This window comes from Chiloscyllium plagiosum, chromosome 33, assembly GCF_004010195.1.
Source record: "Chiloscyllium plagiosum isolate BGI_BamShark_2017 chromosome 33, ASM401019v2, whole genome shotgun sequence".
NCBI classification, from domain to species: Eukaryota; Metazoa; Chordata; class Chondrichthyes; order Orectolobiformes; family Hemiscylliidae; genus Chiloscyllium; species Chiloscyllium plagiosum.
In genome coordinates, this window is record NC_057742.1 from 9093220 (window position 1) to 9104406 (window position 11187).

Below are 11187 nucleotides of genomic sequence, written 5' to 3' on the forward strand. Positions count from 1 at the left end.
GGAAAACAGCCCCAGCCTGTTCAGCCTCTCCCTATAGCTCAAATCCGCCAACCCTAATGACATCCTTGTAAATCTTTTCAAAACCCTTTCACGTTTCACATGATAACTGCACTCCCATAAACATTCTGCTTTGCAGTCACATTTTTTCAAAATTAAAGTTAAAAAGAATTATTCTGAATTCTTCCCTTCCTTGAAAAGAGAGATGCACATTATGACATGGTTATAAGGACACCAAATTATATCTTAATACTGTGTCTGCATAACCATTTTTAACAAGCAGGGCCAAATAATAAAAAAAAATTTTAATCGACTTGTTTGGACATGTCTCTGCAGCCATCCCATCGTGAGTTGGGACATGAAACTGGGCATTCTGGCCCAGAGGCAGGAACACCACCACTGTATCACGAGAACCCCCTTCGGCCAAAGAATAAGTGGTAGTATGTTTAATTGGGAGTCAGCTTTGGGTAATGAACACAGGGGTGATGGATGAATAGAATCTGGTGCAAGCTGGGAGACAGGCAGAACAGTTTTGAAAGACCTCAGGTTTATGGAGCGTAAAAGCTTCGCAAGGAGTGCTAGAATAATCAAATATGAAGAACGTTGCAAATTAATACTATACACAAGAGTGATGTGATTAAGTTCTGACAATTTGACACAAGTGGAGAGAAAGAAAAGCCACTCGGTTTTGTGGCTCTTCACTCACCTGCCCTGTCAATTTTGCAGCCTCAAGGGAAGTGCACATGACGATTCAATGTGCCAAGTACAATTCGAACCTCTAATTTTCACTTTCAGAGGTTCCTAAACATCCACTTGATGTATCTCGGTTTGGTTACTGAATTGAGCTTTTACCAGTCACCAATTTGTGGCATTGAGTGTTAACAGAAACTCAGTAACAAACCAATCTTCTTAGAATTTCCATTACAATAACTGTTAACACACTATATGATCGTGTAATAAACATTTTATCAACACAACAGTCAAAATGTTTACAAACTAAAAGCCTGTTCCACACAACTATGTATTTAATAAGTATTAAATAGTAGAATAACTGCTGGAGAGTGCATAAAAACAAAATTAAACCTGCAATCTCAGCCTAAAAGTACTGAGGTCTTCTACAGTTCTTCCACCAGCCCATGTGAAAGTAGCTAGAATAACATAAGCCAGGAATCAAACCTGGAGAATTAATATGTCTCAGTTCCACAACACACTTACCACTGAACTTCAATTGAATTGTAGCTAGTTCCCTGAGTGTATACAGGATACTGCGAACAGCATCAATCTCCTTGTGCATAGCACTCAAGACCTCTGCACTTGAATTGAAGTACTTTTAACTCATCCATTGCCTGAAATATTACTAATGTAGTCTTGCATTCAGCTAAGTCAAATAAAGTCTAAGGAGCACCAGTAGTACTAATGGTCATGAGACTAAATAGTACATTGCCAATATTAATTACTTCCTTTAAATTTAATAATTCATATGATGTAGTCATGATTTGGAGGTGCCAGCGTTGGACTGGCGTGGACAAAGTTAAAAATCTCACAACACCAGGTTACAGTCCAACAGGTTTGTATGGAAACACTAGCTTTCGAGACGCTGCTTCTTCATCAGGTGGTTGTGGGGCAGGACCAGAAGACATAGAATTTATAGGAAAAGGGTTACAATGCCATCGAGTTGTAATGATACATCAAACAAACTTAAATTAAGTCTTGCATCTTTTAGGATGTGATATGCTGGTTTAGGCTCTTTAACATCTAAATTCAAAAACTCCTTTTAAGTTTCATTCTCAAGATGGCTGAGAATGTAACTTAAAAGGAGTTTTCGAATTTACATATTAAAGAGCCTAAACCAGCATATCCCATCCTAAAAGACGCAATACAATCTAAGTTTGTTTAATGTATCATTACAACTTCACGACACTCTAACCCTTTTGCTATAAATTCTGTCTCTTCTTGTCCTGCTGCACAACCACCATTTAAGAGGCAGCGCCTCGAAAGCTAGTGCTTCCAAATAAACCAGTTGGACTATAACCTGGTGTTGTGAGATTTTTAACATATGATGTAAAGCACACCAATTGGCTCACTCTGGTCCATTAACGATCAGTTTTCTCAGTTCACATTTACAATGCTGGTAACTAGTTGAAGTTTGTGTTTACAAACTGTGGTCGTTAAGTACATTAAATAAACTTCAACCAGGAAAGCTAAGTAAAGTAATCCTTAACAAAATCATGTGACTGAAATCCAATTTGACCTAAACATGCTGTCAGTGAGTTAGGTATTAATGCAAGATGAACATAGTTTCTGTATTGAGACTGCGTTTTCTCAGACATCAGCAACCTAAAGCTATTCTTCTCCCTCCAGCCTCACTTTCACTGGGTTCAGTTTTAATATAAGCAAAGGGCTCCACAGCTCCATACGCTCATCTGGAATACAAAACTGTCACCTTGCAATTGCAAAAAGGCAGGGTTAGTGATCTTAAATGTTTTGCATGGCTACCTCTAGAATTCAACAGAGATCTCACCAAACATTCTCAAAGCTGTTGCTTATTTTTATTCAGCTTCCCCAAGCTGTAGAGTGAAGAAAAACTGATCTGACTTGAAGCTAATGCTTCCCTAATGTGCTACTGGTAGAAAGGCAGTGCACAAACTTGCAAATTCTAGTAGCGATTCCCAGTCTGAATTAGCTCACCTTCGTTGGAGTACTGACAGGTATGGTCATTGCACTCAGCCCCCTAGGCTAGGGAGGTGAAAATAAAATAAGCTGAAACTGCACATATGAATGTTGAGGAAGAACAAGATCAGGCTCAGCTGAGAAGCTCCCTACGTTAACATAACCTTCCATCATTTACACTTGTATTAGCTGACCTATGTAATCATACACCAGAACATGTCAGTATCTTCAGTAGAGAAAACCAGATAATTTTTTTTCAATCTTTACCTCATTTTGCACAAAGATGCTTCAGTATACTTTTCAAGCTTCTCGAGCATTTATTGGACCACAAAGTTGGTGCCAATAGTATTGATACATGACATGTATTAGTACTGTTTGCCCAATGTCCGCCAGTTTTTATACTGGATTCATACAGCACTAGTGTCCAAACTTTAAATAATTGTGCATGTATGAGCACTGCAGTGCCAAAGTCATTGCAGACTAGCACATGCTGTAAAAACAAGGGAGTGAATTAACAGTGCACTTCCAGATTGCTCTCAATATTCAAATAATAATGTATGTACACTGTTTTGACAGGTTAGTTTTTATGGCAATGTAACGCAATCATACTTCTGATCCCCCTTTGTCTCCACATTGAGTTCAATGTGATGTTGGAAATCATTTCCTGTTCTTTCTGAAGCTACACCCTAACTTTTATTAGTTAATTTCCTCCAGTCTTCAATCCCTATTTTATACAGTGCCTCTAATTTAGTCATATTTACTGTACTTGATAATTTCCAGTCACGAGTTTAGTTTCTCTCCTCCTCTTCCGAATGAGGTTGCTTACCCAATGGGTACTTCATCTCATCACCCATTTTTCATACTTGAGTCAAGACAGTAATTTCTTGGGCCATTTCATCCAACTACCATACATGCACTGTCCAACAAAGAGAACTAATCAGATATCTATCAGGGGGAGGAAACCTAGTTGAATTTCCTATTCCTAACCTAATTATAATATTTTTAATGGAATCCCAGCAAGTTCAACACATTATGTCTGGTATCTTGGTATACATATTTCAGTCGTATGCCTCTTGAGAAAATTAACAAACAGAAAGTAGGCTTAGGTTTGGAGTTGAGCTTTGTTCATGGCAGAAAGAACAAAATAGTGGAAAAATGCAAGGGTCATAATCACCTTAGACATGTGTCTCTGCAAGCCCTTTACAAGATAACTTGGATAAAACAGTTGATGACGATAACCCTGATGTGCAACGCTGGGTTTGGGTATTGAGATCAAGATATCTTGATTCTGTACAAACTGTTATGCAAGTACCTTTCCATCAGACTCACGCAAACGTACAAAATATGTGACACCAGTGCTAAAATGAGGATACTCAGGCTTGATATCACAATTGATGGAAGGCAGCCCTGGAGACTGGTTATGAGCATTGATGGAGGATACATTTCCTAATGAAAATATTGCAGAAAGGCTAGCAGTCACTTGCAAAGATCCAGCAGGAATAGCCATGCTGCTGCATTATGTGTAATAAAATAAAAACAACGCACACATACATTATAGCAAGTTGTGCTAATGACCATGGTGCTCATGAGTTATCCTTATTATCTGCTGTCTGCCTGCAAGTGCTGAAATCAGAGTTTCATAGTTTTCCAATGTCTAGTTTCTAACCATCTGAGAGTTAAGGCTAGTGGCAATGCAAACAGAATCTCTTAAACCTCAAGAATACAGAGAATTCTTTGAATGGTTGAAAGCAAGTCATTTCCAATTGACAAACTCTATTCTATTGCTAGTTAAGATGCCTGAGCCAGACAGATACATAAACTTTCAGGGCACATCAACAACTGTCTACCCAGCTCGACACATTAATGGAACTTGGAATGGCAGACCTGTCACAATAGATTCAGAGTTATCCTTTTCAGCCGCAAATAAACCTGCAACTTAGAGATCTCACAAATTCAGAACTTTACACTGGGTAAATAGTTGCTACCTTGATTAATTTATCTGTTTAGATTGCTACTCTTCCCAATTTTAACCTTTGCCTTACTGTTATGTTATTGCTCATTTTCAATAAAACAAATTTTAACTGTTTGCTTTCTTCTGATAACCATACTAGAAATATTTTTGCTTTTTACTTATCAATTCAGTCTATCATCAAATAAAACTTTTATTCAGAGTACATTCATTATTTTTACTTACTTGGGAAATGGCGTTAGACTAGTGATGTACATGTTTTTTGACTGGCACAAACTTAATGACCAAAGGGGTTTTTTCTGAGTTGTAGATCTCTCTGACATTAATCCATTGATCATTTGATCACCTAGGCTATTGATATAGGAATGGTGCAATACACTAGACTGGAATCTGTTCCTTACGATTTTCAAGACACAGCTAGTTTAATTGTTGTCATATGTAATTCACCAGATGCATGTGGGTTTTTTGTTTACAAGTTGGATAGCTGCTAAATGAAAAGGTTTCATCGAAGATGTATGAGAGCACAATTCTGCTTTGCCCTTTCCTTGATTTTCCATGTAATTATAATACCTGAACCTTACAGGATTGTTTAATATATCCATACCTACAAAACTATTAAAGAGGTCTTTCCATTCTCTGCAAAACCTGATAGCTTATAAACTAAATTTCACTCCAATAATTTAGACTCCTGTCAAGGTCAAACAAACAGTTTGAACTCCTGAAGTTCACATTTAGGAGACTTTTAACATCTCCAAAGAAAGAAAACTAACAATGACATTGCTGTGTTTATTCCCAGATTTCAAAACAAACCATATAGGTGCATACCATATGGGAGTGTCAAACATACAGTTTTCTCAGTAATACGCAGCAGCAGGGGAAAATAAACCTGATGGCGAAGATATTGCAATTGCAAGGCCTCAGTAACACCATCTGATAATTTCAAAGTCAAGACTGCCATGAAGCCAAAGAGTCTTCAGCAAAATGCACCGGATTTTACGAGGGATCCTACATCCTAATCTGAATAACTCCCACCGAATTAGAAGAGTAAAAACGATCAACGTGTCAAACCAATCGCAAACAAGTCCGGCAGACCTAAGTGAGAGAGAAAACAGCACGTCCACCCCCAAAACGAGTGGGACTGGTTGGTACAGTGTAGGCTTGGTGAATCGAGGCCCCGTTGGTGACTCCCTCGCCTTCACCCTGCACTGCCCTTTCAGCCACATTGGGAGGAGCAGAGATCCCAGAAATCAGGTGCCCACCAAAATGAAACAAATCCCGGCAGCGCTGACCTTCCCCCCAGATTTTCATCATCTGCCTATCCCACCCTCACACAATCTTCTGGACTGATTCCCCTCCAATCCACACACCCCCCCCCCCCAATGAGGAGGGTCTTCTCCAGCCTGCCTCCCTTCTACCCCACCCCCTGGGGCACTCTGTGTGCGTCTCAGTGACCCCAAACCCAAGGCCACTGCCCTCCTCGGCCTTGAGGCCCCATCCCCAGGTAACCAATAAAACAGATAAATCCCTCCGAATTCCACCCACCTGGATTCAGAATTTTGTTATTCTCTCAACCCTAGCTGCCTCCTTTTCTTTAAAAATAAATGTCCATGCTGGAACGCGGCTTTCAGGGATCCAGTACTAGGCCCCGGGTCCGGGGGCTGTGTTTCATGCTTCCCCCCCCCCCATTCTCTCCCGGTTTGCCTTACCTTTCCCTTCCCCCGAGCCGGTCACATACCCCGGTGTCGGTTCGGGGCTTGTGAGGGACGTGGCGGGTGGGGGAGTTAATAGTGCTTTCCGATCGGTGCCCGCCACTCCCCGGCCCGTCTCCTCTCCCCAAACTCCTCGGTTGCTGAAGCCGCTGCCAACTTTTTCCTCATCAACAAACCCGGAAATTTTCTCTCTCTCTCTCTCACTCACTCACACACACACCAGCGTCCCACAAAATGGCGGCCAAGGGGGAGGGGGAAATGAGAGACGGGGGAACGGCATCGACGTGATCGCGCACGTAGAGCGAGCGTTAGTCACGCATGACGTGCCCGCTCGCGCGAAACCGAAAGCCCGGCCCCCGCCCGTGTCGGCGCTGAGCGCGACAGCGCCCTCTAAAACCTCGGAGGTGGAATCGCAGGCCGCCCGAAGGAGGCCGGCCGTTCGGCCCGACGATCCGAACCCAGCAGTCATGGAGATGTAGAGTATGGAAACAGACCCTTCGGTGCAACTCGTCCGTGCCGACCAGATATCCTAAATTAATCTAGTCCCATTTGCCAGTACTTATCCCGCTAAACCCTTCCTATTGTTGTACCCATCCGCTTCCTCAGGAAGTTCACTCCACACGCAAACCACCCTTTGTGTAAAAAATTTGTCCCTCATGGCTTTTTTAAAACACGCTCCTCTCACCTTAAAAATGTGCCCCCTAGTCTGGAAATCCCCCATCCTGGGGAAAAGACAACAACCATTAAGTATGTACTCCTCATTATTTTATAAACTTCAATGAGGTCATCTCTCAACCTCCTAAGCTCCAGTGCATTCCTTTCTTAATCAAACTTTCTCACTTGGCAGCATCCTGGTAAATCTCTTCTGAACCCTCTCTGGCTTAACAATATCTTTCCTATAACTGGGCAGCTGGACAGTCCTGAAGAAAGGTCACTGGACTCAAAATGTTAAATCTGATTTCTCTCCACAGATGCTGCCAAACCTGCTACGATTTTCCAGCAATTTCTGGTTTTGGTTCTGAACAAGGGTCACCAGACTAGAACTGTTAACTCTGTGTTTCTCTCCAGAAGATGCTACCAGACCTGCTGAGTTGTTCCAATAATTTTTTTTGTTTTAGTCCATCATGCCAGCCTGCGCCAGCTCTGCAAACGAGTATCATTAATCGCTGTCAGTTTTTCTGCCCCACTGACCCCCATACACTTGCACATTATTCTTATCCCACTAAATCATGCAATGGCCTTCCTCTTTGAATGTCCCAATTGAGCCTTTATCCCTGACACTTCCAGACAGTGCATTCCATACTTGAACTCACTGAAAAATGTTTTCCTCATATCAGCCTTGCACTTTTTGCAAATCATTTTGTTCCCTTGTTTGAAATGAAAATGACAAAGAGTAAATGACAGCATAACCTCACTCACCCACCTCCTGAAGTGCTTCAACACAACTTCAACCCGTACAGTGGACTTCAGGGGAATTTGTTTCAGAAAAAAGTAGATGAATTTAGAATCATAAAACCCCTACAATGTGGGGCCCAACAACTCCATACTGATCCTCTGAAGAGTAACCCACCCAGACCCATCCCTCAACTCTACAGTTCCCCCTGACTAATGCAACTAACCTACACATCTCTCAACACTATGGACAATTGAGCATAGCCAATTCACCTAACCTGCACATCTTTGGATTGTGGGAGGAAACCAGAGCACCTGGAGGAAACCCACACAGACACAGAGAGAATGTGCAAACTCCACACAGACAGTCACCTGAGGTGGGAATCAAGCCTGGGTCCCTAGCGCTGTGAGGTAGCACTGAACCACTGTGCCGTGCCAGAGAATAAATATGTAAAGGGGTATTGGGAGAGAGTGGGAATATGGCATTGAAATAGAAGATCAACTATGATCATGTTGAATGAAGGAGCAGACTCAGTGGGGTGAATGGCCTACCCTGATCCTAATTTCTTTGCTTCATGATCATGGGCTATGCTGGATAATGGCATTTAACTGCAGTTAAGAAATTTGGAATTGAAAACTGGTCTCTGTAATGATGAGGAAGAAACAATGATTCACTGTGGTTAAAAACAAAAATTATCTGGTGCCTTTTGGGGAAGGAAATTTGTCATTCTTATACAAAGCAGAAATTGCTGGAAAGACTCAGCATGTTTGGCAGTAACAGTGGAGAGAAATCAGTTAACATTTTGAGTCCTTCTTCAGAACAGTATCATTCTTACCTGGTTTGCCATACATATGACTCCAGACCGACAGTGATGTGGTTGGCTCTGAAATGGTCTCTGAACCACTCAGTTTGAGGCATTAGGGATGGGCAGCAAGTAATGATGACTACGCCCATTGGAAGAATTTTGAAAAATGTATCATTACTATATTTGCATTTCAGTAGCGAACACACTGAGAACACAACTACAAATTCCATCACTGTAGTTGATAGAAGTTAAATTCAATTATTGAAAATCTGGAAATGAAAGCTAGTCTCAGTAATTGTGACCGTGAAACTATTATCAATGAAACTATCTTTGTCATAACTCAATCTTGGTGCAACGTCTGTGTTTAAGTTCATATTCTCTTTTGAAGCAATCAATGAAGATGTGGGAGTTCCTCAGAACATCCTCATTTTAAGAGTTAAGTTTACCTTTCTGAGTCAATGTATCCACATCTCAGCTCTTATAATTGTTAGCCAATAACTGTCAACTTATTCTCAAACAGAGTAAATTGTTAACATAAAATAAACTTGTATCAGGTTCTAATAAGCAATCAGGTAAAACTGCATGATCACTTAAAATGCTAACATCTTCCAGTTTAATGAGTTAATCAAAGCCGAGAAATTTAATTCAACCAAAGATTTGCAACAATATATAAAAAAAAATATATTTAAGATGGAAAAAATAAATTTAGTAGAAATACATTGAGAAACTGCCATCCTTACCTGGCCTGGATTACATGTGATTCCAGACCCACAGCAATGTGGTTGACTCCTAACTGCCCTCAGGGCAATTAGAGATAGGTAATAAATCCTGACCCAACCAGTGATGCCCTCATCCCTATGAATGAATAAAAAAAAGCTCCAACATGAAAGCAAGCCGGACACTAAACTCTCATCCATATTTTCAAATTCCTTATGATTTTAGTCGTCTTGTCTGTATAGCCTCCTGCACTGCCACACCTCTCAAAGATTTCTGCAACCCTCCAACTTTGATCTCTTGGTTTCCTGTCCTTTATGACTGTCCTTAAGGTGCATCTATTTGAACAAATTTTTGACCACCAAAATTTCCTTGTAAAGCCCAGCATTTATTTGTGTCTGATTAGATTTTTAAGAACCGCTGTTTGGAGGTTTTACTACATCAAAGGCACTATATGAGAGCAAGTTGATTTTTTGGGGGGAAGAAGTATTGTCGACCATTTCTTGTCAAGTTTGTTCAATGCTCTTTAGTGCAAGCCTGAGTTTTAAACAGTCAAGGGAAAAAGTATTCCACTTGCAGCGGATTATTATTCAGTGAACACTGCAGCACCCACACACGCAGGCAAAAGGAAATTAACAATCGCACTGGGGCATAAGCAATATGTTATCTAACTCCCCTTCTCGGTTGCAAGCACAATTCAATATAGAGCCAGTTAATTCATTTCACTTTGGCTTGTTGATGGCTTTTCGCATGTATTATTTCAAAGGACATTGTTTGTTCACAATAGGAAATGTTTGTATGAGAAACCAGCTGATTTTGGAGAGAGTTTGGAGAAATTGGGGAGGGTGCTGAGGAAACAGTCGAATCTGCAGAGGAAGCAGGGTCGTGACAAACAAGTGTCCCAGAGCACTGAAGCTGAAACAGGAAGTAGGAGCAGCGTGGGAAAATAAAAGCTGGAGCAGCGAGCTGCAACAGTGGGGTATCGGTATATAACAAGACAGAGTCCAGAGGAAGGAGGATAATTAGCCACAGAACAAGACATTTATTCATGATCCATTGCAATCACCACTGTACAATCCTGCTGGAGACAACGTGATTCTACACATAATCATGTTGTGCAGCAAAATATGTTGATTTGGATACATTCTCCACTTGCCTGGAATGAATGCAGCTCTAGCAACGTTCAAGAAACTCAACATCACTCACGACAAAGCAGCTCACTTGATTGACACTCTATCCACCAATTTGAACATTGACTCCCTCCACAACCAGAGGCAGCAGTGTATACCATCTACAAGATGCACTATAGTTTCTGTGATCCTAAATTTCAATTTCAGGAATCAAACTTATAATATGAAGTGGCCAGGAAGGTGGAATTGAGGTCAAAGATCAACCATGAGCTTATTGAGTTTTGGATCAGGCTTGAACGGCCATTCTTCTTTTTTTTTCTCTGTTCTTTTGATGTCCAACTTGGAAAGATCAAGCTGTGTTCCAGGATTTCAGCAAATAATTTAGGCTAATCCAGTTCAATTGAGTGGTTCAAAAATTCCACTTAACCATCAACCACTGCACACTTTTTGTTTTTCTGAGATCTCCCAAAGTTTTCAGTCACCTTGAGCCCCTGGTCTGAAACAGTCTTCTCGATTTATTCAGGCAGCACCCTCATTCCTTTTCAATTGATGGGCAGGATCAATTCTCTCACTGTCAATGAAGGTGTTTCACTGCTATGCAAATACAACTGCTGCAGGAAGTGTCCTTTGGAAGAGACATTAAGCCTAACTATGTTAACTGTGACTCAGCCGACAACACACTCACCTGTAAGTCAGAAGGCTGTGGATTCAAACTCCACTCCAAGGGGTGAGCATGAATTATAAGGTGACAGTACAGTGCAATATTGGCCACTGACAGGCAAGGACATTGATTCAAATTT

General features: G+C 41.1%; 1 protein-coding gene across 1 annotated transcript in view; it reads right to left on the bottom strand.

Annotated features, from left to right (window-relative positions):
• The window catches only part of wipf2b (WAS/WASL interacting protein family, member 2b), a 47463-nt gene extending 40879 nt beyond the window's left edge, over positions 1-6584 (bottom strand). The window contains exon 1 of the mRNA XM_043674868.1: positions 6343-6584. The gene's annotated coding sequence lies outside the window, so the exon portion shown is untranslated. The remainder of the gene's footprint in view (positions 1-6342) is intronic.
• Between the last annotated feature and the right edge of the window lie 4603 nt (positions 6585-11187).